This window comes from Rattus norvegicus, chromosome 1, assembly GCF_036323735.1.
Source record: "Rattus norvegicus strain BN/NHsdMcwi chromosome 1, GRCr8, whole genome shotgun sequence".
Taxonomy (NCBI): Eukaryota; Metazoa; Chordata; class Mammalia; order Rodentia; family Muridae; genus Rattus; species Rattus norvegicus.
Window position 1 is genome coordinate 117060777 of NC_086019.1, and position 27642 is coordinate 117088418.

General features: G+C 39.1%; 1 protein-coding gene and 1 pseudogene across 2 annotated transcripts in view; both read right to left on the reverse strand.

Annotated features, from left to right (window-relative positions):
* Gabrg3 (gamma-aminobutyric acid type A receptor subunit gamma 3) overlaps positions 1-27642 on the reverse strand; it is a 623439-nt gene that overhangs the window by 297445 nt on the left and 298352 nt on the right. The gene's annotated exons all lie outside the window — the stretch shown is intronic.
* Positions 16386-25356, reverse strand: LOC134485282 (inactive serine/threonine-protein kinase VRK3-like; annotated as a pseudogene).

Genomic DNA, 27642 nt, shown 5'->3' on the forward strand with positions numbered 1-27642 from the left:
ATCTTATCTTAGCTTCTGTTAAACTGCTTGCTTGCACAAAAACTACCCCTGCAATTGCCAAGTGAAATGAGAGGTTGTCAATTCTGTCTTTAAGAACTACAGACTCTCAAACAATAGGTGCTAAACTTGGATCCTGAATGACTGAGAGTAATCTCAGCTACCTGTAATAAAGATGTACAGACATGGCTGTGTAGCCTTGAGTGTTCCTTGAAATCATAGAGATTTGTCTGTCTCTCCTTCTAAAATGGTGGGATAAAAGTCATGTACCACCACTACTTGGTGGTTAACAAGATTTTTAATTGACTATAGATTTTTGTCTGAGTGGTCTTCTTTGATGGGCTCCCCACAAAATTCCTAGCCCCTTGCTGTATCATAATTAACATCTTTAACAATACATAAATGCCTTTTAGAATCTATTGAAAAAGTAGGCAACTAGCTTACACTGATCTAAGAGCTAAGAACGCCACCAGATAGAATCTTGAGGTCATAAGAAAGTTTTCCCCAACAAAAATATTAATAAGAGGAAATATCGAAACAAAGTTTTGAACAGAGAAGGAAAGGCCATCCACAGACTGCCCCACCTGGGGATCCAGCCCATACACATACAGCCACTAAACCCAGACAATATTGCTGATGCCAAGATGTACATGCTGACAGGAGTCTGATATAGCTGTCTCCTGAGAGGTTCTGCCAGAGCATGACAAATACAGAAGTGAATGCTAGAAGCAAACCATTTAACTGAGAATGGGGTCTCCACTGGAGGAGTTAGAGAAAGGACTGAAGAAGCTGAAGGGGTTAGCAACCCCATAAGAACAACAATACCAAACAGAGCTCCCAGGGACTAAACCACCATCCAAAGAGTACAATGTGCAGACACATGGCTCCAGCTGCATATGTAGCAGAAGATGGCCTTGTTGGGAGCCAACGAGAGGAGAATCCCTTGGTTCTGTCAAGGCTGGACACTCCAGTTTAGGAGAATGTCAGGGCAGGGAGACTGGAAGGGGTGGGTGGTTGGGTGGAACATCCTCATTGGGAGGAGGGGTGATAGGATAGGGATTTTTATGGAGGAGAAACCAGGAAAGGGGATAACATTTGAAATGTAAATAAAAAATATCCAATTAAAAAATGTTCCCCCCATTTCAAGGTCCCTGCCTCACTGATGTACCTACCAATATACTCTAAACTTGCCATGATTTATGACTTTCACTTTCTATAGTATAAAACTATAAAAAGTTTGTGAAACTGGTTCCACATAGGAAAATGGAATTTGGGCTAGCCTAAGTATGTGTTCCTGGGACATGAAAGTGGCTCCAGAGTAAATAATGTCTTAGTTCTTTTAAGATGAGATTTATGGTGTTAGTATTGACAACAGTGTGACATAACATTTGAATGCTTACAAGAATCATAGGGAACAAAAACATTAATAAATTTCTATGAATGAGTCATCAGGAATTTAAACTCCTGTTTGTCAAGAACAGAAGAATCTAGAATCCATCTACTATAAGCTGAATATTAGATAACAGAAAACTCCTTCAAAATTCCTAATTATTAAAATTTCCTAAAAATATACAGAACCAAGAGTTTATTGTTATCAAGAAAAAGAAAAAGGAAAAGGAAAGGGAAAAATTGAGGTGTTCTAAACAAAATGCCACCTATCTTACATTTCTTCTTCTAATCCTCACTAAAAGAGAAATGTTTGTGGCCAGGCAGTTGCAAACTTTTGCTTTACAAATCTTGAAATTTTAAAGATGATTCCTATCTTTTATAAGCCAAATCAAAGAACTAAGAACTCAAAGAAAAGAAGTGCAGGCCTACAGGAGCCGGATGTAGATCGCTCCTAAGAGACACAGCCAGAATACAGCAAACACAGAGGCGAATGCCCACAGCAAACCACTGAACTGAGAATAGGACCCCCGTTGAAGGAATCAGAGAAAGAACTAGAAGAGCTTGAAGGGGCTCGAGACCCCATATGTACAACAATGCCAAGCAACCAGAGCTTCCAGGGACTAAGCCACTACCTAAAGACTATACATGGACTGACCCTGGACTCTAACCTCATAGGTAGCAATGAATATCCTAGTAAGAGCACCAGTGGAAGGGGAAGCCCTGGGTCCTGCTAAGACTGAACCCCCAGTGAACTAAATTGTTGGGGGGAGGGCGGCAATGGAGGGAGGATGGGGAGGGGAGCACCCATAAGGAAGGGGAGGGGAGAAGGGGATGTTTGCCAGGAAACCGGGAAAGGGAATAACACTGGAAATGTATACAAGAAATACTCAAGTTAATAATAATAATAATAATAATAATAATAATAATAATAATAATAATAGAACTCAAAGAAACAGGACACTCATTTCTTTAGTGTCCTCAAACAATGGAGGTAAAGAAAGTGCCAGTAAAATTAAAATATTACAGTAATGTCTTCCTGCAGCAACTGCCACAGCTTTGTGGCTTAAACAGTACTAATTTACTACCATCTGAGCAGAAGGGAGACTCTTGAAGTGGGAACAGGAGATTGGTCAGTTCATTTCTAGGTTCTCAGTAATATTTCTGGACTCGCACCTTCACAGGCACTAATGCTGCTTCATTCAGCAGGTCTGTTCCCAAGGCCCATGCTTTCCTCCTTAAAGAGCCTCTGTGATTAGACTTAAAGGGCATGGAAAGCCCCAGTTAGCTTTCTCATTTCAATGTTATTATGGACCATAACCTGTCAGAGGTTATATTGAAGACTTGAGATACTATTTTTCTTTCACAGAAAAAGGCACAAAAATTCATAAAACTCACCAATCATTGGTGGGAGCAGATATGTCAAGAATGAGAGGTTGAGTCAACATCAGGAAAATATTATCAAGGAGAAAAGAGACAGGCTGTCCTCATTAGTTGAAAAAAAATGTTGCCTCCTTTACAATACAAGAATGATTTTAGTAATTTAAACCATAATTGCAAGTGGATGACTGAGTAACAGCTAACTCATCTCAAAATGCTCTCCAGCACATTATTCTCCACAGCAGTGCAACAGTTTTCACATTCACCAGAAAATATTCCTAGCTTTGCACATCTTTTCCTGTTCATAGATTTATGACACATGGTAATAGATATCCAAACATGACGGTTGATTTTAATGCTGAGTGAGGTAATGAGTTCTGAATATATCCAGATGGTAAGATTTTTAAGACCAAAATGTTCATTATAGTGAGAAACCTCATTGGTCTAATGTACTATTCGCTGAATACTTGTGTAGTTGTGTTGGGTTCTGGATTCATGTCCAGCACTGAAAACATAAAATATCCTATAATGTATTCATATTTGAAGGTATACTAGCAATATTTATGCAAAGTAATTCATGAAAGAAAAATATGATTGAAAGAGTTCATATTAAATTCCAAGTGGAGGTCAGAGCAGCATAAAAAGTAATTAGGAAAAAAAGCAGAATTTTCATTTTGTTATAACTCTATTTCTATATTTTAATAAAAACTTCCTAAACAAAAGTTTTTTACTTTTTAATTACTTAGTTCTACCTCTCATCAATATCACCAGCTAGAAAGTTGGGGAAAGATGATGGGGTCTCATTTGTCTGCTGATGGAATCAGAAAACAAGGCACCAGTTAAAGCCCAAACTATTCATGAAGATAATGCACATTTTACAAAACACATCTTGTCGAGGACCTCTACCAACTGCAGTTACTTGGGACTACAGTTATATATAGTTGTGTCTTTAACGCTCCTCTATTTTTCCTAGACGTAAACACCGAATGTCTAGCAAATTCAACCTCCGACTTTGTTCATAAAGACTTTTTTTTTTTTGCTTTACACACAGGTGTAAAATATACTGTTTGATGAATGTTAAAGAGTAGGTGGTGTTGCTTAGCAACCTTCAGAAAAGCATCGTGAGACACACCAAAATGCTGTGTGTGTGCATTGTAAGGAAAGCTAACAGTGACTTGCTCAGAGCGGCCCAAGCCCACTCTGGGGTAGGACCCACTCCTTCTCAGCATCTTTCTCTCTAGAAACCCCTCTGTTTAGGACCTGTAAATGACTCTTAATAAATCTCCAGCTCTGCTTCTAATCTGGTCCCTGAAATCCTTTTCTTCTTCCCTGGGAGTTTGTCTTCAGGCTGGTATTGGGGTGAGCTGGGGCTGCACTTCATCCTTATCACTAGAGACATTAATAACTCAATATCACTTGTAATTAGCAACTTAAAGTTTTTTAAAAAACTTTTAAAAAATAAACAGTTATAATTTATCAAATTAACATCCAAAGTTTTTGACCTTTATCGACACATAAAGATAACTTTTTCAAGCATATCTATGAGCTATATTCCTTTTTAAAAAAATCAGTTAATTTCTTCTTTCAGACGTTTATACATGTATGTAACAAATTGTAATTATTTTCACTCCACACTCTCTTACCACCACCTCACTCTATCATCCTCCTTGATAAAGATTCCCCTTCTTACATTTATGTCCTTGTTTCAGTATTTATGCTTTGTATCACAAAAAGTAGTAGTAACATCATAAACACACATGCACTCATCCCAGATAATCCCCACAAAGATAGGAAAGAGTGGTTTCTATAGTATCATGTACCTCTTGCTACATTGTGTCTCTATTGTCTGTCTCCTATGAGTGAAGACTATTCTTTTTGATTTTGAAAAGCTACTCTAAGGTGAGGGGGAGGGAGGCAACTTTTAAAACCACATGTTTATGAAGCAGTATCAAGAAGTAAAATAAAAAAAATAAGCTGTGGTAGTTTGAATTAAAATGAGGCTCACGTGTTTAAGTGATTGGTTTCTAGATGGCAGGACAGTTTGGGAAGAATTGCAGTGTTAGCCTTATTGTAGAAGGGATGCAACTTTGTCTAGATTGGAGGTTTCCAAAGACACATGCCACCCCCAGTGTGCTCTCTGACGCCTGCTGCGGTTTGCCATGCGAACTCTCAGCTGCTCTTGCTGCCATGCCTTTTCTCTGCCATCATGGGGTCTAACCCTCAGGAACCATAAGCTCAGTTAAATAATTTGCTTTATCATTTGCCTTGGTCATGGTGTTTAAGCGTAGAAATAGCAGGGTAACCAATACACTTAGCTTTCATGCATTGTACTGAATAGCACAAACTCTGTATCAAGAACAGTTACTGTTTATTTTATAGGATTCCAAATATTCTTGATGCAGTGGAACACACTTTGCACTTTTTAAATGACTGCTTCTACTTATTTTGCTGATAAATAGCAATGGATGAGTATGAATGACAGCCAAAATTTTGATGACCCCTCTACACCCATCAAATAGTGATGCATTTAACACTTGACAGCTGTTAATACAATCAGTACTTTGGCTTGGGAACATATTAAGGCTAATTGATGCATCATTTCAGCAGGATGTAGATTAAAAGGTCATGAAGTCTGGTCAGCAAACCAAGACCCTGAGATGGCAGATTGCTTTGAAGGGGAAGAGAGAACAAATAAATACACTTCATAGAAAATAGCACATGTGGCTCTATGAATCAGAATATCCATCCCACAACCATGTAATTGTAACAGAACACTTGGTTTCTACATAGGGGTACTATTTGGGAATATTTAGGAGATGTAGCATTTCCTGAGCAATTTTCTTGGTTACAGTTCTAGGGCTATGAAGAAAAACTATGAACACAGCAAGTCTTATGAAAGAATTCATTTAATTGGGGCTGGCTTACAATTTTAGAGATTTATCCCATTATCATCAAGGCATGAAGCATGCGGTCACACAGGCCGATGTGGTTTGGGAAAGTAGCTGGGAGTCCTCCCTCCTGACCGACAACTTTAAGGCATCAATTTTATCCAGGGCTGCATCAAAGCATTTAGAGTTTCTTTGAAGCACAACTACTAGAGATCCTGCCCTATAAATACTGCATTTGTGCATTCAAGCCATAATTCTGCAGAGGATATCAAATCAGGATTGAAATCATAGTATCAAAGATAATGTGTTTTATCTTTTTCTTTCACAGATTGGAGCATATCAAGCTCTCTACAGGATTCTTTCCTCTGAACCATCACATTCCCTGGGTGGGGGAGGGTTCTTGGATCCAAAAGGAAAGAGTTATCCTCCATGAACCAGCAAAGAACCATCAAAAAACAAAATTAAACTTTTTTGAATATTCTCATCAATGCTAGGAGAATACAATACTATGTAATACACTGTTTTGGAACCAGACATTGATTTAGTGAACAAGTTTATGATGAGTCTGCAAAGAATTTAATTTTTTCTTAAAAACAGGATTAATCACCACAAGCAAGTTTCTCGAGTTGGCCCTAGTTAAAGAATGTATGTTTCTTCAGCCTGATGTAATTTCCTCCTGAAATTGTCACAGGCCTAGCAGAAAGTTAAATCTGACTATCAGACTGTTGAACACAATGGATCCCTTAAATATGTAAATTTCCTAGGAATCTTACATTGGGGAAAGAAAAGATACCAGTCAGAGAGGGAACATGTCTCCTAGAAAGATATTTCATACATTTCTAAGAACTTGTGAAACCACCTTACAGAATGAGACTGAAACCGAGATAATGGTGAGTCATTGATGGGCAGGACTGCACTTTGATCTCTGGGTCTCTTTAGATGTCTATATCTTTGGTCCTCTATTTAAACTTTTACTCACTTCAGGACCTAGGATATAAGACAACATACAACAAGAGCAAACAAATCAGAATTTTAAAAATGATATTAATAAAGATAAAGCACAAGGAGCACATACATCCACAGGAAACTTATAAAAATACCAAATCTGAAACCATTATATATAAGAAAAAGACAAAGAAGACAAAAAATGCCTAAACAAAGCAAAATGAGATAAATGTCTATAGAAATACCATTGAGTTCATTTTGTGTTGGCCATCTACTACTGGATATGAGGCCTACCTTTTTATGATTATGTGTGTGTGTGTGTGTGTGTGTGTGTGTGTGTGTGTGTGTGTGTGTGTATACATACATACATACCCAGAGTGACTCCATTAGAGCAAGCTAATTTTTCCTTCATAAGTGGATGATGTTCTATATTAGAGATGGGAGCCTATGTTCAATTCCCTCTCTTTGCACTGGGGCTATGTTTGACTTGAATTTGTGCAGGCCCTTTGCATACTGCCACAATCTTTCTGAATTCATATTTGTATCAGTCCTGTTTTATCTGGAAAACATGGGTTCCTTGGTGTCATCAATCCCCTCTGGCTCTGACAATTTTTACACCTCCTTTTCTGCATAAATACCTTATACTTGGGGTAGGAGACTGGGTGTTTAATAGAGACATTCCATTAAGACTAACTGTTCTATTATGTCATAGTTGTGGATGCTGTATATGAGTTCCCATATACAGCTAGGTGAAGCTTTTCTGATGCTATCTAAACTAGACAATGATCTCTGGATATAGCAGAATGACATTAGGAAACATTTTATTTCTAAATTCTTTTAGTCAAACAATAATTTTTGGTTTTCCCCTTGGCTCAAGCTACTTAGTCTTGGGTTCTTGGCTAATCCAGCTTTGTCAGGCATGGCTTCATCTCATAGAATGGACCTTAAATGCAATCAGAGAGTGTTAGTTGCTCTCATAATGTTTGTGCCACTATAGTATCAACATATCATGCAACAATGGCACTGCTGTACATCACAGGGCTTGTACTGGATTGGTGGTAACTTTTTTCCTCCAATGGTGTGCATATCTTCCAGTACCATGAACATTAGTGAGAAGGGTGAAAGTTCTAGAAGTTCTGCTCAACTTCTCCATATTCAATGAGATATATAAGTGTACTTAAGCAATAGGGTCTTACCATCAGATTGTGTAGAACAATCAATAACTTTGGAAATAATTTGAGTTCTTTGAGAGTTTCCATGGGGCCTCTTTGGCCAACAACTTAACTAAATGTGATTCATTACTGTTACTAGAGTTTTCACTTGGTGATGAAAGACATCTGGTTGGGGCATTGTCTCACTGTTTATTTGGGGCATTATCTCCCTAATTATTTGGTGACTCCATTTATATTTCTTTTACATATGTATATATTTTGAGAAACTTCTACTATATTAGGTTTCCATGTGATCCTTTGAATAGCCCTTAATTTTGTCAATCTGTATCCCCTCCCTTTTTCCTTCCCCATCCCTGTTTAAGCTCCCTGTTCAGTACCTTCACCTCTATCCATAATTATTTATTTTATTTCCCCTTATTTGGGAACTCCTTCCCTCCCCACTTTACCTAGTGTGCTGGCTGGTTTTATGTGTCAACTTGACACAAGCTGAAATTATCGCAGAGAAAGGAGCCTCAGTTGAGGAAGCAAGCCAGTAATATTCCTCCATCGGCTCCTGCTTCCTGACCTACTTGAGTTCCAGTCCTGATTTCCTTTGGTGATGAGCAGCAATGTGGAAAATGTAAGCTGAATTAAACCCTTTCCTCCCCGACATGCTCCTTGGTTGTGATGTTTATGCAGGAATAAAATCCCTGACTAAGACACCTAGACTCTGTGGTTATTCAAATAGTAACATGCCTATAAAAGGCTTAAAAGCGAACATCCATGTGTGAGAGAATACATACCACATTTATCTCTTTAGACCTAAGTTACCTCACTCAGGACAATTTTTTATAGCTATATTTATTTTCCTGTGAATTTTCTATTCATTTTTTTAACTGCGGAGTAATAACCCGTTGTGTATGTGTATCACACTTTTATTACCCATTCACCTTTTGATGGGCATTTAGAATGTTTCTAATTTTTCTAGCTTATGAATAAAGTAACAATGAACATGGATGAACAAGTGTCTCTGTATTATGCTTAAATAACTTGGAGTGTATGTACTATCTCAAGGTATATCAATCCTCAGCTTTCTGAGGAAACGCCACATTGATTTCCATAGTAGCTGTACATGTTCTCACCTCAACCAGCAGTGGACCCCTCTTCTTCTTTCCCCATATCCTTCAGTATGAGCTGCTATCATTTGTTTTACTGATCTTGGCCATGCTCACTATCGTAAAATGAAAGCTCAAATTTGTATTGATTTGAATTTCCTTGACAAATAAGGATGCTATTTCCTTGATGTTTGGTGGGTTTTGTTGTTGTTGTTTTGTTTTGTTTTGTTTTGTTTGTTTTTTAGTTTTTATACATTTTAGATGTTAATCCTCCATCAGTTACATAATTAGTAAAAATAGTTTCCCGTTCTGTACCCTGTCACTTCATCAAGACGATGGTATCTTTTGCCATACAGAAACTTTTTGACACCACTTTAAATGGAAAGAGAAAGCAACGCATTTGCATTTTTGTTTGTCTCTTTAATTGGCAGACTGAGGACAAGTGAACAGACTTAACTGAAGGCACAGGCTGTGTCTTATAATTTCTAAAACAGAATATCTGTATGTCTGATGTGTGATACCTTGACTCATTGCCATCCCCTTCTACCCTAAAGTTTTTCTCTTTCTCACCTTCTTTCAACTTAGCCAATGTTAGATCTCAGTCAGTAAGGAAGAGTAAAATGCTCCTTTTTATTTGGGTAAGAAAGAGCTCCCATTGTAGTCATCTGAGTTTGTTCTTTATCTTTTAGTGACTACACCTTGCTGAGACACCTACATCCGAATGGCGGTCTGTAGATTGGTAACCCTAATCTAATGCTTAACAGATTCTATAAGGACACTGCAAAGAAGCCAAGGGAAAGGGGAGAGCAGCTCTGAGGTCAGGCACTAATACTTTCAGGGAAATATGAGAAAGAAGAATTAATCACAGAGAAAAGCAGAGTAAGCAAGATTGTTGCACTGACCACACCGTGACTGGATTTTACTTGCTAAGGTGCGTTCTGTAACCTATTACTTGATGTGAGTTTGCGTATTTATTAGTGGTAATTTGGGAACTTCCGTACTGATACACTAAAGCTTGCCAGACTCAAACTATGATGTTTCATGTCCATTTTCCCAAACACTGAAAATAAGAACTGCTATAGTTTGAATATAAAATGTTCTCCACAGGCTTGTGTTTTATGGTGTCTCAGTTAGTGGTTTTTAGGGATTGTAGAATACATGAGACTAGGCTAGATAAAATGGCTTTGGAGCTGGTCTTGGAAGGTATACCCCCCTGTGGTTCTACCTAGAGACCTGTAACTAACAGATGAAAACCTCTAGAATCTTTTATCTTAGCAGACCACTATTTTCCACAAACCCAGAAGTTAAGAATATTATAAAATAACATTGGAGGCCTAGAGAAAAATACCCCTTCCCCATCTTTCTTGGTGTATTTGCTACTCTGATGTACCTAGCAGTATATTTTAAACTTACCTTTGTTTATGACTTCCTTTATTTTATTACCATAAAATGCAATGAAACTGCTTGCATGTTGGATCCTGAAATTTGGGGAAACCAAAATGTGTTCCTGTACCATGGTCACTCAAACTTGGCTCTAGAAGGAACTAATTCCCTTTGAGATAAGCACTGGCTTGTTTTTGTATTGTTTTGTTTTTGAACCAACACTATTTGAAAGCATTTATACTTGATGCTACTAGTTGTTTCAAAGATATAATTTCAATATGCACTGACTAAGGACAAACAGAAATCTTCTGCCACTGTCACCCCATACACATAACAGACTTTCTTTCATTTCCATTACTAGTCCAATACCAGTGTGAAGGAGCAGTTTTCTGTATCATTGTATGATGATATAAAAACATTAATGCTTACCAAAAAGAGAAATCGAACACACAAAGTGTCATGCCTAGAGAAATAACGTGGTCTAGATTTTAATACTATCAACCAGGTTGAACCATCACAGAAAATGTGCCTGGAAGAGTGATTATCTCTTTTGCCTAAGTACAAGAAAACAGTTGTGTGTGTGAAAGGTCTATGTTCCATCCAAAATTTTAGGAAATCCTTGCTGAGTCTGTGAAAGTCAAATTCAAAATTCAGTTTATCTACACTTCTACCTCATATGTAGAGACAGGGAAAGTTTCACGTTCTGTGATTTCCAATGACTACTTATTCTTTTTTTCTTCTTCTTTATTAACTTGGGTATTTCTTATTTTCATTTCGACTGTTATTCCCTTTCCTGGTCTCCAGGCCAACATCCTCCTAACCCCTCCCCCCTTCTCTGTGGGTGTTCCCCTCCCTATCCTCCCCCCATTACTGCCCTCCCCCCAACAATCACGTTCACTGGGGGTTCAGTCTTGGCAGGACCAAGGGCTTCCCCTTCCACTGGTGATCTTACTAGGATATTCATTGCTACCTATGAGGTCAGAGTCCACGGTCAGTCCATGTATAGTCTTTAGGTAGTGTCTTAGTCCCTGGAAGCTCTGGTTGGTTGGCATTGTTGTTCATATGGGGTCTCGAGCCCCTTCAAGTTCTTTCAGTCCTTTCTCTGATTCCTTCAACAGGGGTCCCGTTCTCAGTTCAGTGGTTTGCTGATGGCATTCGCCTATGTATTTGCTGTATTCTGGCTGTGTCTCTCAGGAGAGATCTACATCCGGCTCCTATCAGCCTGCACTTCTTTGCTTCATCCATCTTATCTGGTTTGGTGGCTGTATATGTATGGGCCACATGTGGGGCAGGCTCTGAATGTGTGTTCCTTCTGTCTCTGTTTTAATCTTTGCCTCCCTATTCCATTCCCAGGGTATTCTTGTTCCCCTTTTAAAGGAGTGAACCATTTGCATTTTGGTCATCCCTCTTGAGTTTCATGTGTTCTGTGCATCTAGGGTAATTCGAACATTTGGGCTAATATCCACTTATCAATGAGTGCATACCATGTGTATTTTTCTGTGATTGGGTTACCTCACTCAGGATGATAGCTTCCAGTTCCATCCATTTGCCTATGAATTTTATAAAGTCATTGTTTTTGATAGCTGAGTAATATTCCATTGTGTAGATGTACCACATTTTCTGTATCCATTCCTCTGTTGAAGGGCATCTGGGTTCTTTCCAGCTTCTGGCTATTATAAATAAGGCTGTGATGAACATAGTGGAGCACGTGTCTTTTTTATATGTTGGGGCATCTTTTGGGCATATGCCTAAGAGAGGTATAGCTGTATCCTTAGGCAGTTCAATGTCCAATTTTCTGAGGAACCTCCAAACTGATTTCCAGAATGATTTTACCAATCTGCAATCCCACCAACAATGGAGGAGTGTTCCTCTTTCTCCGCATCCTCGCCAGCATCTGCTATGACTACTTATTCTTAATGGGTTATTTCTAAGATAGTAAGATATTAAACTAATGTATTATATTTATTAAACAATTATCCTAACCACACCACAGTTCAAACACTACAGCTGTTGAAAAAATAAGGGTCATGTTCAGCATCTGAACAGTCTCAGAAACACTTGAAACACAGTTCACAAACGGCATAATGAATGCAGCAACAGACCGAAGTAGGAATGCCTTCAGAAGTAAGGCAGACTGTTGGATTCAATTTACTTTCTGCAGGTGAGAACCCACGTGCCTCGTGCAAGCAATATTCACATATGCATCTTTTTTATCAGACAAGAGGAAGATTCTATGTTTTGAAGCAGAATGAGAATGAGTCAAGGCAAAAAGGATAATGAAGAAGTGAAAGAGATTAGCATATAGTAGTTAATGTGTAGAAATAATGTCAAGATGAGCATCACTTCCTATACCTAAACTCAAATTAAAACAAAACAGACAAAGTACCTTAAGATACTTCTTAGCACAATCGTAATAGCTATCATCAAAAAGACAAACAATGGGAGCTCGAGAGATGGCTCAGTGGTAAGAAAACTTTATTAGACAAGCATGAAGGCTTGAATTCAACTCTCCTGAACCCACATACATAAGGTAGACATGCTGCCCATTGCTCCAATTAGTGCCAGTATTTACAGTGGTGATGGAGACAGGTAAGTCTCAGGAGCTTGCTGAACCATCAGCCTAGCTAAAAGGGAAAGCTTCGGATTTAGTGACACAGGGTCTCAAGAAAATAAAAACACCAAGGAGAATATATAATGTGTTCATCTAGCTTCTCTGTGTGAATAATTTTCATGCCCACCTCATCTATACCACAACTTGGCATACACAAAGGAAATGAACAACAACAATATATGTTAGACGGGAGATGAGGAAAAATAAAACACTATTCACTTCTAGGAAGTAAGTAAAGCCACTAAAACTAAAACAAGTATTACAAAATACAGCTATACCCTTTTGAGTATATACTCATGGGACTATCAGTATATTAATCATTATATGATACAGATTATTGTGGCACTACTCATAAAAATCAAGTTATTGTCAGCCTTAATGCTCATCAAGAGATATGAAGAAAATGCTGTGTTTATACACAACAGTGACTTGTTCAGCTATGAAGAACTAGATACTGACATCTGCATGAAAATGGACAAAACTGAAAATCACCGTGCTAATCAAAAAAGTCAAAGTAATAAAGAAAAATATTAAATAGTACATGCTTTATTTCACATGTAGATATTACATATGAATATATACTTATATTCAAATATATTTATTTAAATGTGTGTACACATCACAAGCCGTTAAGAAAAGGCTATGGCAAGTAAATTTTTTGCAGATGGCCCACTATTTTTGCATGGCTGCAATGGGTGCATTCTGAGGTGCAAGGTCCTCAGAGACTTCATCCAAGGATTGCTTCTTGCTGTTGAGATGCCTTTTCTGCCACTATTACATAGCCTAATGATTCCTGGGCATTAGCCCACCCTCAGGCATAATCTTTATGAAAATATGCTTTCATGTAGGAATGCTGTGTATAATAATTCCTGATCATCATTTTATAGATTTCCTAAATTGATACAAGTAATATCAAACCCCTTATAGAATAAATATTTCAAGTAGAACTTTGTAAACCTTGATGAGTCATGGACTAATTGCACTAGGAAAACAAAACTTGCTTAGAATAAATTTACAATCAAGGAAAACATTCCTTCTAGGTTAGGAATAAGGCCACTATCTGATAACATAAAATTGGAATTGGAAATTTATTATGGGTGTAAGAACAGAAAATAAATGATGGACTCATTTATCTATACAAGACTTCAAAATAATAAGGCACAGGCAGATGATTTTTCTCTTAACAAAATTGTGCTAACTAATGACATAAAAATTGCTTTAAACTTATAATGAACTTATGGAGCTAGAAAAAGTTAATGAATGTTTAGTCAAGTACTAGTCTTAACGGAAAGACAAGCAGACAATTCTGCTATAACTCCTTAAGCCTTATTGTACTATGACATGAACTATTGCCTTAAACTTACTATGAACTTATGAAATACAAAAATGCTTTAAAAAACCATTTGACCAATTATCTTGAGAAGGTATGAAAAACTAAGAACAACAATGAAGTGATGGTGTAGTCCTTTTCTTCTTCATCCAGAATGCATGTGTCTCTGTGTGTGCCTGAGATTCTTCCTTTCTTTTCTCTCTGACTCATGAAGAGCTAAGGAACTCAGAGCCTCTCACTTGGCCAGCAAGAGGTCCTTAAGTTAAAGAGAAAAGAAACCAAGTAACTAAGTTTCTTTCCCCCTGCTTCTATGAACAAGAGTTAACTGCCAGAAGCTATCAGTTCTGGCACCTGAATAGCAAGAAAGTTAAATCACCAAGTCATTAACTTTTGGCCCAAATCATCAACACCATACTTCTCCAGAGACATGAATACCAGGGTGGGACCCAGGCATGTACATATATGATTTGAAGGAAGTTAGGAGATTGTTTGGAAAGAGGATGGGAACCAGCAGAAAGCAGAGACAAAATAAGACAAAGGGAGAAAATATAGTCAAGGACATGAAAAACATATATGTAAAGTGTCATAATGAAACTAATTTTTCACAATGAATATAAGTCTATCAAAATAGAAATAGTTTTCCTTACTTTTTAGTTTCCATGATGACTTATCTTAACAAAAAGTGATTTCTTAGAGGAAGGGTTTACTTTGGCTTGCAGTTTAAGGGTATAATCCACCACAGTGGGGAGTCTTGGCTCCAGGAGCTTGAATACTCTGTGATGCTAGATCTTCTCAAATTGACAGTTAATACTAACCATCACAGACAAAGATAAAAAGACTGTATGTCAGCTTGTTCTGTAGCTACATTGTCTCCTGTCAGAATATCAACAACCCCCCAATTAGTGAATGCCATGACATTTGCTTCTGTGTTTACTTCTCCTATTTGTTTATAGGCCAGAGAGAGAATTCAGGGCCAGGTACTCAACCACTGAGCCACATAGCCATACACACTTCAGTTCTTTGGTGAATGTTTCTGATAATTCCAAATATAATGCAGAATTTTATTTATATATGCATGTATATATGAATGCATTTATTTATTTATTTATTTATTTATTTATTTATTTATTTATTTGAATGTGTTTTATCTGTATGTATGCCTTTGTGCCACATGCATGTTTGGTACGGTAAAAGGCTGAAAGAGGTTTATAGGATGCCCTGGGACTGGAATTATAGACAGTTGTGAACTGTCACGTAGGTTCTAGACATCAAATCTCAGTAAAGGTAGTCAGTGCTCTTACTCACTGAATATCCCTCCAGATCTTTGAATTTTAGAATTTTAAAGAAAATGTTCAATTCTCTATGACACTATTTTTGTCAGGAAATTGCAATTGCATTTTTCTCATGTAATAGTGAGGTCAAGTGAAGTTAAATGAGATTTTCAATTATTAGTTGCAGATAATTAGTACTATGACAAGGTGGCTTCATCAGGCAAAAAACAAAGTGTCTCCACACACTCACACCTGAGAGCTCATCCGAGGATGCATAAGGAAAATTAGAACTGAAGTCACTACTTTGGAAACAGTGTACCCCAGAAAACTGTAGCCACTTAAAGGCCTTAAACTTTCAGACTGGGCTGCTTTGCTGGTTATTTGCCATGACCAGATCCTCAAGGCAACGGCATCAGGACACTTGTAAGGGGGAAATCAAAGGGTAGAACAAAAGGCACAGCACTAGTATTATTATTGTCTAATTTCTATCTCAACAACTTGATGTCAACTAACAAGTTGATGTCTCAACTAAAGGGGGATGGAAAATGCATGATTTCCATAATCACTTGTGGTTTTTTTTTTCCTTGAGCAGTATCTCCTCTACCGAGATTTGGTTTTCACAATTGTGGACTGTAGCAAAGGAGAGGAAGTACCAGTCTGAACATCACAAGTCAAATGATCTAGTCTGTAGGACAGTAATGAGTTATATTCTGTCTCCATGGCAACTCTAGTCAAACCCTGATTGTCCTCACTGGGAGAATTCTCAGGCATTTTCAATTTTGCACAGCCTCGTCTAGCTGTTTCCCTGTGCCTGTGCTCTCCTAGAATCGAAAAAGGAGAGGGCAGGCTCTTTCCTTTGGCTCCATGAAGTTTCTCTCTCTGTCTCTCTTTCTCTCTTTCTCTCTATCTCTCTCTGTCTCTGTCTCTCTCTGTCTCTCTGTCTGTCTCTGTCTCTGTCTCTGTCTCCCCCCTTGTGTGTGTATGTGTGTGTGTGTGTGTGTGTGTGCGTGCATTTGTGAGTGTGTGTGTGTGTTATGAAGTTATTTCCTTTGAATTGAAACATTCTCTTCTGAAAGGAGGAGGAAGGCTTATTAGACTCAGGAACCAGTCAACTCTTACATATCAAAAAAGAAAAAGTAAGGAGACACATAGGGCCCCTCCCCATTTTCTGGCCTGGGAAGCTGCAGGTCATACTGAAATGGCCATGAATCACCACCTGTGCTGCAGGGGGCCTTTGAGTAATGTAGCTGCCTGTGAGTTGACCACACTCCTGTAAGTAGCCTCAGGAAACTCGTTGCTTTGCCAAAGTGGATTTTAGTATACCTTTTACTTTGTTATTCACTCGATATCTGTGATGAATGGACATTTATGCAGTACTGGCTAAGAAAAGTCTCACATCACTCTGAAAGGGAGAAGGAAATAGGAAGGGAAGGAATAAGGAACAAGAAAATGATAAAGAGAAATAGAGGCACAGACTGTTCTACAGTCTATTGAATAGAACATTCATTCACTATTTATCACTTTGTAGTTGACAAATCTGAACATACTTTCAATTTTTCTATGCAGTGACCTCACAGCTTTGTGAACTAAGGTTTCCAGAAAGAAGCCATCCTCTGAACCTTCTACAGAGGCTGTCTGACTAATCAGAAGTTCAATGATTGTCGAGAGGTTGGGATGCAGCAGGTCCATAGACTTATCACAATTTAAATTCTCTCTTGCTGACTTTAGCTTCCTTAATGTACAAAATCCATCCTTGCCTACCTCAGTGTTTGACCTAAAACCCTCCTGACTTTCACATATAATCTTTGGGAAGTATTAATTAGACCACAACTTTCAGTAAAAGCCCAAACTAAGAAGGTCATCAGACAGTATCTGCGGCCTGAAGCAAAGGTTTTTCTATTTCAATGTCTCTGGCCTAGCTAAGACTTCTTTAAAACTATTCTGACTGACATTTCATTTGTGCTGCTACTTTATAAATTTCCGGACATTGTTATCATGGTGGGATGTAGAATTTACAAATGTGAATTTATGTTCCTTGCCCAGTCTTTCAGATTTGGCAGCAAAATAGACTTGCTCTTATTCCTTCTTCCTTCGGAAGCAGGAGGGATATAAGGTTTGTTTTCTTGCTTGTTCTGTGTGTATTATTAGATCAAAGTATTGACAAATATTTTTGAAAGTTTTAAATTGTATCAGACTTTTCAACTATTTTTATTTTCTGTGTTTACCCGTGAGACATTATGTTGAAAGCAGAAGAGAAGGACCTTTACCTTGTGTCCCAGGGTTTTATTGCTTGAAGAGGCGCCATGATCATGCAACATTCTTTTTAAATAAAAAAAAGTTAATTACAGAATCATAATAATGCTTATGGCTTGAAGACCTTCGGGAGTGGTGGCTGCTGACACATCCCTTGTGTATATCCATGCTAATGAACTCTAGGTTCCCCTTGTGTGGACTCCTGCTGCCTTCTCTGTAGACCACATGTTTGCCACCTTGGCAGTAACAGAAGGCGTAAACCACCAGAATCACCCAGTTCAGATCTTTTGGATTCACAAAGACATCTTCTCCTGTTAAGCTCCCATGAACATACTCATTTTCATAGAGAAACGCCAGAACATCCAGCAGCCTGCAGGCTAACTGCAGAATACATCTTTCTCATACCACATGCTTTAGGTTGTCATCCAGGTCTAACTGAAGGTTCTGCCCTAGGCTGGGGAACACCGGGAACCTATACTTGTCCTAGTGAATGCCAAAGCCAATACTGGTGAGGATGGCTAGGAGCAGGACCGAGCACTGCTTCTTCTACCTGTACACTTGCACAGGCTTGGCTGCTCTCTGAAAGAAGTTCTGCTCACTGAAAAGGCACCCATCCCTGGAGTCCAGTTTGAGGGAGAATCTATGTTTTGGGATCCTTGATTCACAAGGGAAGACAAAAGTGGGCTCAACTTTATAGAAAATGCCTTAGTCATCCTGGGTCTGGAGGGCTCCAGTATCCAGTAGTCAAATCCTGGAGTGAGGTGGTTATCCAGTTCCACTTTAGTGTCTGAGATGCCTTTAGGGGGTTGGAGTCTGCTCTGGGTACCTGTGGCTCTTTCAGGAGAACTCAAGGTGTCCTCAGGCTCAGAACTGTTACAGTCAGAGTGGAAGGAGCATGGAAAAGAAGTGACAGTGTGTGGCCATTTCACTTTCTTGGGAGAGGGATAACTCAAGAGGCATAATGGCAATCTGGGTGCTTTCATTCTCTTCTATAGGCAGGGGCTTACCACAGTACAGGCAGAACTTGAATGCTATTTTGACACTTTTGCCACAGACTGGACAGAAGGAGATCACACTGAGTGAACTTGGAGTCTGGTCTTTGGATTACTGGGTTCAACACTCCATCTTGACAATAGCCTTTTCAGTTGCCCAGAGGAAACTTCCAGTTCATCGAAACTCATAAAGAAAAACATTTCAGGGGCTGGTTTCAAAGTCTGAGTCCATTATCATAGCATGAAGAATGGTGGTACGCAGGCAGACATGGTGTTGGAAGAGAAGCTGAGAGTTCTACAGCTCAATCGAGAGGCAGCAGGAAGAAGACTGTGTACTATACTGGGTGAAGCTTGAGCATAGGGGACCTCAAAGCCCACCACCACAGTGACAAACTTTTTCCAACAAGGTCACACTCCTAATAATGTCATTTTTTGCCAATTATTCAAATGCAGGAGTCCATGGGGCCATACCTATTCAACCACTACATCTGTACCAGTGAGTCCGGACTTTACTGACCACACTCAGTTGTGTAGGGTGAAGAGAACAACTATGATTTGACTCTGTCTTCTGAAATTTATGCAATGAAGTATTAATTTGCAAAGCAACAGTATTGATAAGTGAGAGCTTTGAGATGAATGGATTCATTCTGTTAGTATAGAAGTGGGTCAGTTATCCAGGATTAGGCTGATCCCTTCCAGCCCTCATACTTCCAGGCCCAGCTTGGATCTCAGGCTATACACAAGTCCATCCTAGTGAATGACCCTGATCCTTTCCCATATCATCCTCACATACCAGGCCTATCTCTGGTACTACAGTTCCTATATCAGTCTGGGCAGACTCAGACTAGAGGGATAGTCATATACTCTCTTGGTCACTACTGAATTGGAAACTCCCATCCATCCAACTGAATATCAACAATAAGTATCTGAAGAACTGACATCCATCTGAAATCAGCCAAATGTATTCAATAGTAAAGGTAAAATCACATTTCCACCAAGTAGAATCAGGATAGGCATTCATGGCAGACACACAACCAATGAGAAACTACACTTATGGTGCACATTTGTGTCAAATTATAATCTGGAAAGAAAACAGAGCCCTTGATACAGGTATTGGGCATATCAAGAGAGGTGGATCAGTGCAAAGATGTATCCCTGGAGTTTCTAGTTTGTATGATTGGATCTACAAATTATTCCTTGGGACACATCAGTGGTAGACTTAGATGTGGCTGCACAGTAGTAATCCAGGAAATGCTCTTCCTTGAACTACTGTAATTTTGTGTCTTCACTGTGGTTGTGGATACAGGCACCAACATGTACAATAAAAATGTGAAGAACCATTGTCATACAGGCAAATGAGTGTGTATAAAATGTAAAACTGGGTGAAATGTGCTAAGCACCACCCTGAATGCACCAGCTTTAAGGTTTTACCAGTTTCCCAGATGGAGCAACGGCATGAAGATTACCCAGGACTTTCTGTAAGTTTTCAATTCCCAGCTAATCTAGAATTGGCTCAAAATAAATAGTTTTAAAAAACTTAAAAGCAATGGTTGGATGAACTCTAATTTACTTCCTTGTTGCTTAACAGCAGGAATTTAAATTGCAATTCTTCAAAATTACAGTAGTTCAAATTAAGGTCAAATTACATTGTAATCTGTGTAGCAAATGTTGTGCATCAGGTAGTAGGGATGCATGGCAAAAGAAATGCTGTACAAATCGCAATAACCAATAGCAAATTACCAATAGACCATTCGGTAATTACGAGTTCCATAGCTTAGGATATTCTTAAACAGATTACACTAATTGTGTCTCTCAATCTCCTCCAGGCAGCAATAGTTTTCAGAAGCCATCAAGGAATGTGATTCATTATAATTCATAGCTGCACAATATATATTACTTTGTATTCACTTGTATGCCAGACCCTGTGATATCATAGAGTAGTAGGGAAAATATTAAAACAATGTTAAGATGATCATTTGTCATTCTTTATTTAAGATGGCATAGAAGTCCTCTCTGTAATGTTCTATTTATTTGGTCTCCTTTTCAAGGAACTGCCTTTCTAGACTTTATCAAAGAAGAGAGGTAAAGTTGTTTACATCTCTTTGATTTCTTGCTCTGTTGGACATGTGCCTGCTGTCTCCGCAGCCTTTCTAAAAGATTCCCCAGCATGTGGCAGTAAGCAGTATCACCTTCTGACTTTAGACACTCACCTCACTCTGAGTGGCAACTCCATGAATATTTCTCTTATCAATTATTCAGTTGCTTTTTCCCCTTTGATTTAAAGAAACATGTAACTGAGGGTGTTGGTGCATGCCTACAATGACATTTGAGAGGTTGAAGCAGGAGGATTCAGCCTGGGTCACATAGTGAGTCTGTTTTAAATAAAGAAGAGAAACTATAAATTTATCTTGTATTGTAAATCAAAAGAACCTGAGATTATTTTGGCTGTGGAAAACAGTATAGAAAAGAGGTATTTGTAGTACCCTGGTAAAGCCTGTGCTCCCAAAGGCATCCACACTACCTACCCAGGGCCTCAGCTCAGAGCCTGCTATATACCTCTGCCCAGACACAGGGGATCAGCTCCAAACCTCTTGTCTATACTTTGCTGTTGCCAGGACCCTTTATCTCCTGCTCTGATATCACCAATGCCAAGAGCAAAGTCAACCTGCAGCACCTGATCGTTGTAAGTTCTCCAGGGCACTGAAGAAGAAAATTCCAAACAAAACCTTCAGCATTCTCACAACGAAATTTCAAGATAAGTCAAACCAGCCCTAGGAGGGGGCAAGAAGATTAGGAGTTCAAGACTACCTTTAGCTATACAGTAAGATTTAGAACCCATTTGAATAAACAAACAACCCCAATCCATCCTTGTTTATTATCCCTAAATATTTCAAAACTAGAGCAAACTGAACCTGTAGTGTGGACTGGGTGTTGTGCTAAATGTTGGATCTCACCTATCTCAGATATTTTCTAGTCTGAAAGACTAAAGTTACAGTGGAAAATGGACAGAGCACATACAATAGCAACTCAGAGTCACATCCTTTGTAGCAGATGGCCTATCAGTAAAAGCATCCCCTAGCAGCCCTGTGTGCAGAGAAGCCAAGAATTGAAGTTTCCTTAACTTTTGACCTACTTCCAACTCAGTACCAAACTGGGAATAATCAAGTATGCCTTCCAAATCAATGGCATAAGGTTTCTGGCTTCTAATTAGCTACCTTGGCTTCCTCTTGCTACACTACTGAAGCGTTCTTCCTTCACACTACAAAACTTCCCATTGTTCTGCCTACCTTGGAATCTTTGCCAAATCTATTCTATCTGCTTACTGTATAGTAGACCATAAATAAGTAACCTTAACTTTTCTCATTTGAGGGTGTTAACTTATAGTCATAGGCCTATGATTTAGTAAGGTCACCTGAATCAGGTGCAGATGTAAAGAATGTAACTAGAAAGGTCCAGAGTCCCTGCCTCCTAAAGTGATGTGAGTACCACTAGGTTCTCTTGTTGCCCTGACACCTTCGTGACTGTGATCATTTTGTATCATGATTAAACAATGCCAGGAGCCTCTTCATCACATATATCAGTGACAAGCAATCATTTCCCCCTCAGTGATCTTTATTTAAATGGTCAGGAATTTTCTTCCTACCAAAAGAAAAATTAATACCATAAGGTAATACAATGAATATTATCAGTCACCTGCTTGGTGATATCCATAAAAAGACACATTTTAGTGTAGCATTTCCAGAACTGAGCATTGAAACCCATCCCAAACTGATCTGGGCACAGTGATGAATGCAGGGATGCTCCAATTTGGATATTTTTAGCAACTATCCCATGATGAAATGGACTGTCTGGGACATTTCATCAAGTCTACTTTCTCTGTGCTGTCATCCAGCCCTAATGTGGTTGTTTATAAAGCTTTATTGAAAACAAAATGCCTAAGATGTGCCGTGATTTGAATGAGACATGTCCTTACCTCTTCCTCATTCTAGTCTCTTGTGTTTGATTACTTGATCTCGAGCTGGCATCACTGTTTTGGAAAGCTGTGGAAACTGTATGTGGTTGAGGACTCACTGGAGGAACCAGTTACTAACCATGGTAAAGTGTGATCGTCTATCCCAAATTTCTGGCATCTCTTGGCTGCTCTACTGCATGCACCAGATGACTAGCTACCCATGTACCTGCCATGGTGTCTTTCCTGCTCTGATGGACTGCATACACATAAACAGTGAGCCACAATAACCCTGTCCCTTTGGAAGCTATTTCTTGCCAGATATTTTGTCACAATAAGAAAAATAATGAACATATTTGTTGGCTTTACCATTAAAGGCTATTACAATTGCATGGGTAACTCAAATAACTTGGGAATATGTAAAGCAACCTTTGACAGGATGGTAAATAATAACAGGTGTCAATCAAAAGCTGAGAGTTAGTTGCAGAAAATCTGGGCCTAACAGACCCACAGACCACAAACATTCAAGTATGTGTATCTTGTATTTATAATGTTCCTGTTGATTCATATCTGAGGTCACAATTAAGCAGACTCCTTTGTCACTACAACACACTGTGGCTTCATGACCTGAACACTTAAGCATATTGAAGTTTTAGCTCTATTTTCTTACTCTATGTTGCTGTTTATAAACAGTTGTCATTCTGATGATTTCCATCTGTGGTAGTTTGAGTATGCTTAGACTATGAGAAGTGTCACTATTAGGAGGTGTGGCCTTGTTGAAGGAAATGTGTCACCATGTAGGTGGGTTTTCGGGGTTCCTAGTGCTCATGCAGAAGAAACACCTCCTCCTGGCCGCCTTCCTACCAAGATGGGGAGTGACACTTTGACATCTCTAGCACCATGTCTGCCTGCATGCTCCCATGCTTCCTGTCACAATGAACCTCTGAAGCTGTAAGCCAGCCTCAATTAAACATTGTCCATTATAAGACTTGCCTTGCTCATGGTGTCTCTTCACAACAATAAAACCCAAACTCAAACACTGTTTTCTTTCTACCACAAACATTTTTATAATTCAATGACTTACATGAGTGTTTAGCAGAATAGGAAAGGCCTCTCACAAGTCAAGCCTTCAGGATGAACTTGGACTTAATGAAGCTATTATCTCCTGCCAATGACTAATTGTAGTGCTGCCCTGGGTGAGATGCAGCTGTCTAGATGTTACTAGTTACCATTTATAATATCTGTGTTATATGATGGAAGAATAGTAAATTAGGTGAGACTGAAAACATGCCCTTAGAGGAGAGTCCAGTTGGGTCAGAGTCAGCACCACCATCATTCTGTCACTATTAACCCGTAACCAGTTACCGCACACTGGACAATTATTCTGTCCTCACCAGTATAACATATTGAGGTAGGTACATTCCTATGGGGGCTTTAGTTTTTACCTTAGATTGTCATTGCCCTGATTGTTTCTCTGCAAATTATTAACCAATGTTTCATTGAAAACACCCAGAGATCTAGTAAGTGTGAGATACAAGTCCTATCATGTGTCCAAATGCTGCTCATATTTATGATAAAAGTCAATGTATTAAAGCCCTTAGGACATCCTGAGATTTTGGAATAGGATTTTCTTCATTTAGTTCAAAAAACCACAAAGTTTTTGCCTGAAAAAACTGTCTCACTGGTTACATGCTTGACTCATTATAGTAGAGATGTTTCTTGCGGTAGTCTCTGCAGGCTTGATGTCAGCCTGTAATGTGTGATGTTTCTGGACAGCTAGCATAGTGGTTAACACCAATATGTCCCCTGTGTCATTCTGCTAAATTAAATCTGGACTGTGGGGTAATACCAGAGAAATGAGGATATGTAGCATTTCTGACATTTCCATTGATCTAAGCTTCCACCCTGAACTTTACCTGACTCTTCTTAGCATCACTCTGAAGCATGCGTCGATAACAAGTCTAACCAGTCTATGGAGTGGAGTGTACACTTGACGAAGTGCTGAAGCTGTATGCTCAGGTTTGCGTGAGTGAACTTGGAGGCAGACTGTCTGTCAGTAATCTTAAGACAGCTTGACTATGGCTTCCTGAGACACCTTGAACTACTGATAGTCAGCTGAGCTACTCATGACCTCTCAGAAATTAAGATGACCCAATGTGTATTGCTTAGCTGAGTTTGGGTGTGATGTTTATGCAGCAATAGGCAACCAATTTACTAAGTACTTGTTAAAATCTTGGAAATTCAATGGTGTTGAAAGAAATGTTCATTCACTCCATCAAGCTGTGTTATGCTGACTCTACGGACCAGGCTCTGTGGCATGGCAAAGCATAACCCCTAATGTGTCTTCCCTTCAAGTGGCTAGAAATGTTTACTGTCTCAGTTGCTATTACCAGTCATTTTTCAGAATAACCCCTTTCCAAGGAGTCTGAGTGTGTCGAGGTCCCAGCCTGGCCCTACTTCTGTGTGCCCCATGTAGCACAGACTGTCAGAGCAACCTATGTTCACCAATAGATTGGGGAAAGCTCATGCAATACCTGTGGTTGATTCATCAGCTTCCTTTTTCTTACATCAACACAAGCCCAGATAAATATATAGTTGCCTAGATTCAAATAGGTTAAATATGGAAATGTCTTTGTGTATGCTAGATCAGAACATGGAGGAAAACTAAGTACCTGAGTACCTCTGGGACAGTTATTCACCAACATGACGGCTAAATCAATGGAAGAGGAAGAAACTTAACCTTCCTCATTTTAAGCCCATGACCACTGAGCTTCCTTGTTTTAGCAGTATAACTTAGACTATTCTGACATAATTTCCAACCATTAAACACACTCTAATAAACATATATATAACAATACATAATGTGTTTTATATAATATATATGATCATATATAATGTGTTTTATATAATGTGCTTTGTATAATATATATACATATATATATATATATGATTTATTTACACCAAGCATTAAAGTTCCACCAAGTATTAAAGGGCATCCCAAGATAAGTCTGATTTTGATTTAGAAGCTGTATTATTCTGATAATCTCTTCTGCACATTCCTTGTCTTGCTGACCCTTCTCACTGTTGCAGAATGAGTCCACAAGCCATGACCGGAGAGCCATATCTAGCCTACACATCTGCAATGAGTTTTGGGGAATTCCGTCAGACCCATCTGAGTGCTCACTGTTGTGTCTGCTTTTGTATGGTGACAGCAGAAGTGAACAGTTGAGATTGAATGAGAATTCACTATCTTTAAAAAGGAAGTTTTACAAACACTTGTTGTAGAGTAGATGTTTTAGTGATTGCTTTGTAAAACGTATTGGCTCTTGTTATATCTTGAACTTGCAAGCATTAGCACCCTGGAGAGTTTCTAGAAGTACTTTTTCTGTGATATTTTGAAAAAGAAAAGGAAAATGGTTTTCCCTGAAGCATCTTTCCCCTTGAGGAAGACTTAGACCCATTTAGCCTGGCCCTCTTTAGGCAGCCAGAGAGAGCTTACTTCTCAGACTAAAGAATGTGCTTGGTGGCCTCCAGTATCAGAGAAGACGGTCTAGGGAACTTACTCCACAGCCAGAAGCCAAAACAAAAAGAAAACAATCAGGCCAGATACTCTTGTAGAGCTCAGAAGTAGTTACTGTCCTGGAAACCCTCTCAAAGTGGTGCCTCTGTAAAAACTCATTGCACCAAAGCAAGAAGGGAACCTCAGTAGCAGTTAATTTAGTAGAAAAGATACTTGAAATGCCCCATCCTTCATTCTTCCTTCTTAATCAGAGTTAGCTCATCTGGCTATAGCTCCCATGGAACCATACCACATCTCTCAGCTGCTTACCCTGCAGTTGCAGCAAGCGCTTGCCTGAAGAGGATATGCTGCAGCAGTGGGGGACTGCAATTGGGTAGTTTGCCATTTTTCTCCATAGTTATGGCAGACTCTGAGATATATGGGCCAGTCTTCGTTCTCTATACCTGTCACCCTTCTTTGGAGGCTCCGGAGGTGCTTCCTGGGCCTCATCACAAGTAGTGAACACATGGAGAAAGCTGGCAGTGACCCAGAAGAGGCATACATAGCTAGGTAGCTCTGGTAAGGAAGCCCAACATTGGAAAACCCTGCCCAGGCCTGTTGGAAAACCAGGCTAACACAAGCTGGAAGAATTGCAGGGTTAGGGTCAGTAGACAGCATTGTATTCAGGGGAAAGTGTTCTGTCTTGTTATCTTCTGCCTTGTATCTACAGGACATCCCCTATCATGGAATAAAAGAGGCATAGTTCAATTCCTGCTAGCAAAGAAATTCTGTAAGTGTAGACATAATATCATGTTAAGGTACAATCTTTATCATCCTGGCCTTGAAATCCACTTCTGAAATGATCTCTCCTCTCTCATCACTGGAATGTCTATGGGCTATCCACCTTACCAGAATAAAGTCTCCTGAAATTTACGTCCTTGTGGGTTTGGGTTTGGTAGTGAGCAGTGAAACTGAATTTCCCTTTCATCTGTCTGGTAACAATTGCCAGAAAGAGAACACCAAGTGTCACGACCACGTGCAGTTTCACTATGCTACAGGCAATTAGAATGGTCACTAACAAACTCAAAGGCCCATGTATATCAGAAACAGATAAAATAACTTTTACTTGCAGGCATTCCCACACATCCTCCTCATGCCTTCGTTCTCTTGTAGAAAGATTTCCTGATGCTAAGCCATTAAACATCAGATAATTCTATCATAGCAGATACAGGGAAAAAGTTGACAAAAACTGCTTATTCGTGAGCTTTAAAAAGAAAAAAAAGGCACTCTCTGGAAACTAGAAAGAGAAGAGAAACTGCTTAATCATTATGCTGGCTAGCTTTGTGCCAAGCTGACACAAGCTAGAGTTATCTGAAAGGAAAAAACCTCAATTGAGAAAATGTCTCCATAAGTGCAAGCTACAGGTAAGCCTGTAGGACATCTCCTTAATTAGTGATTGATGAAGGAGGGCACCTGCCTATTGTGGGTGATG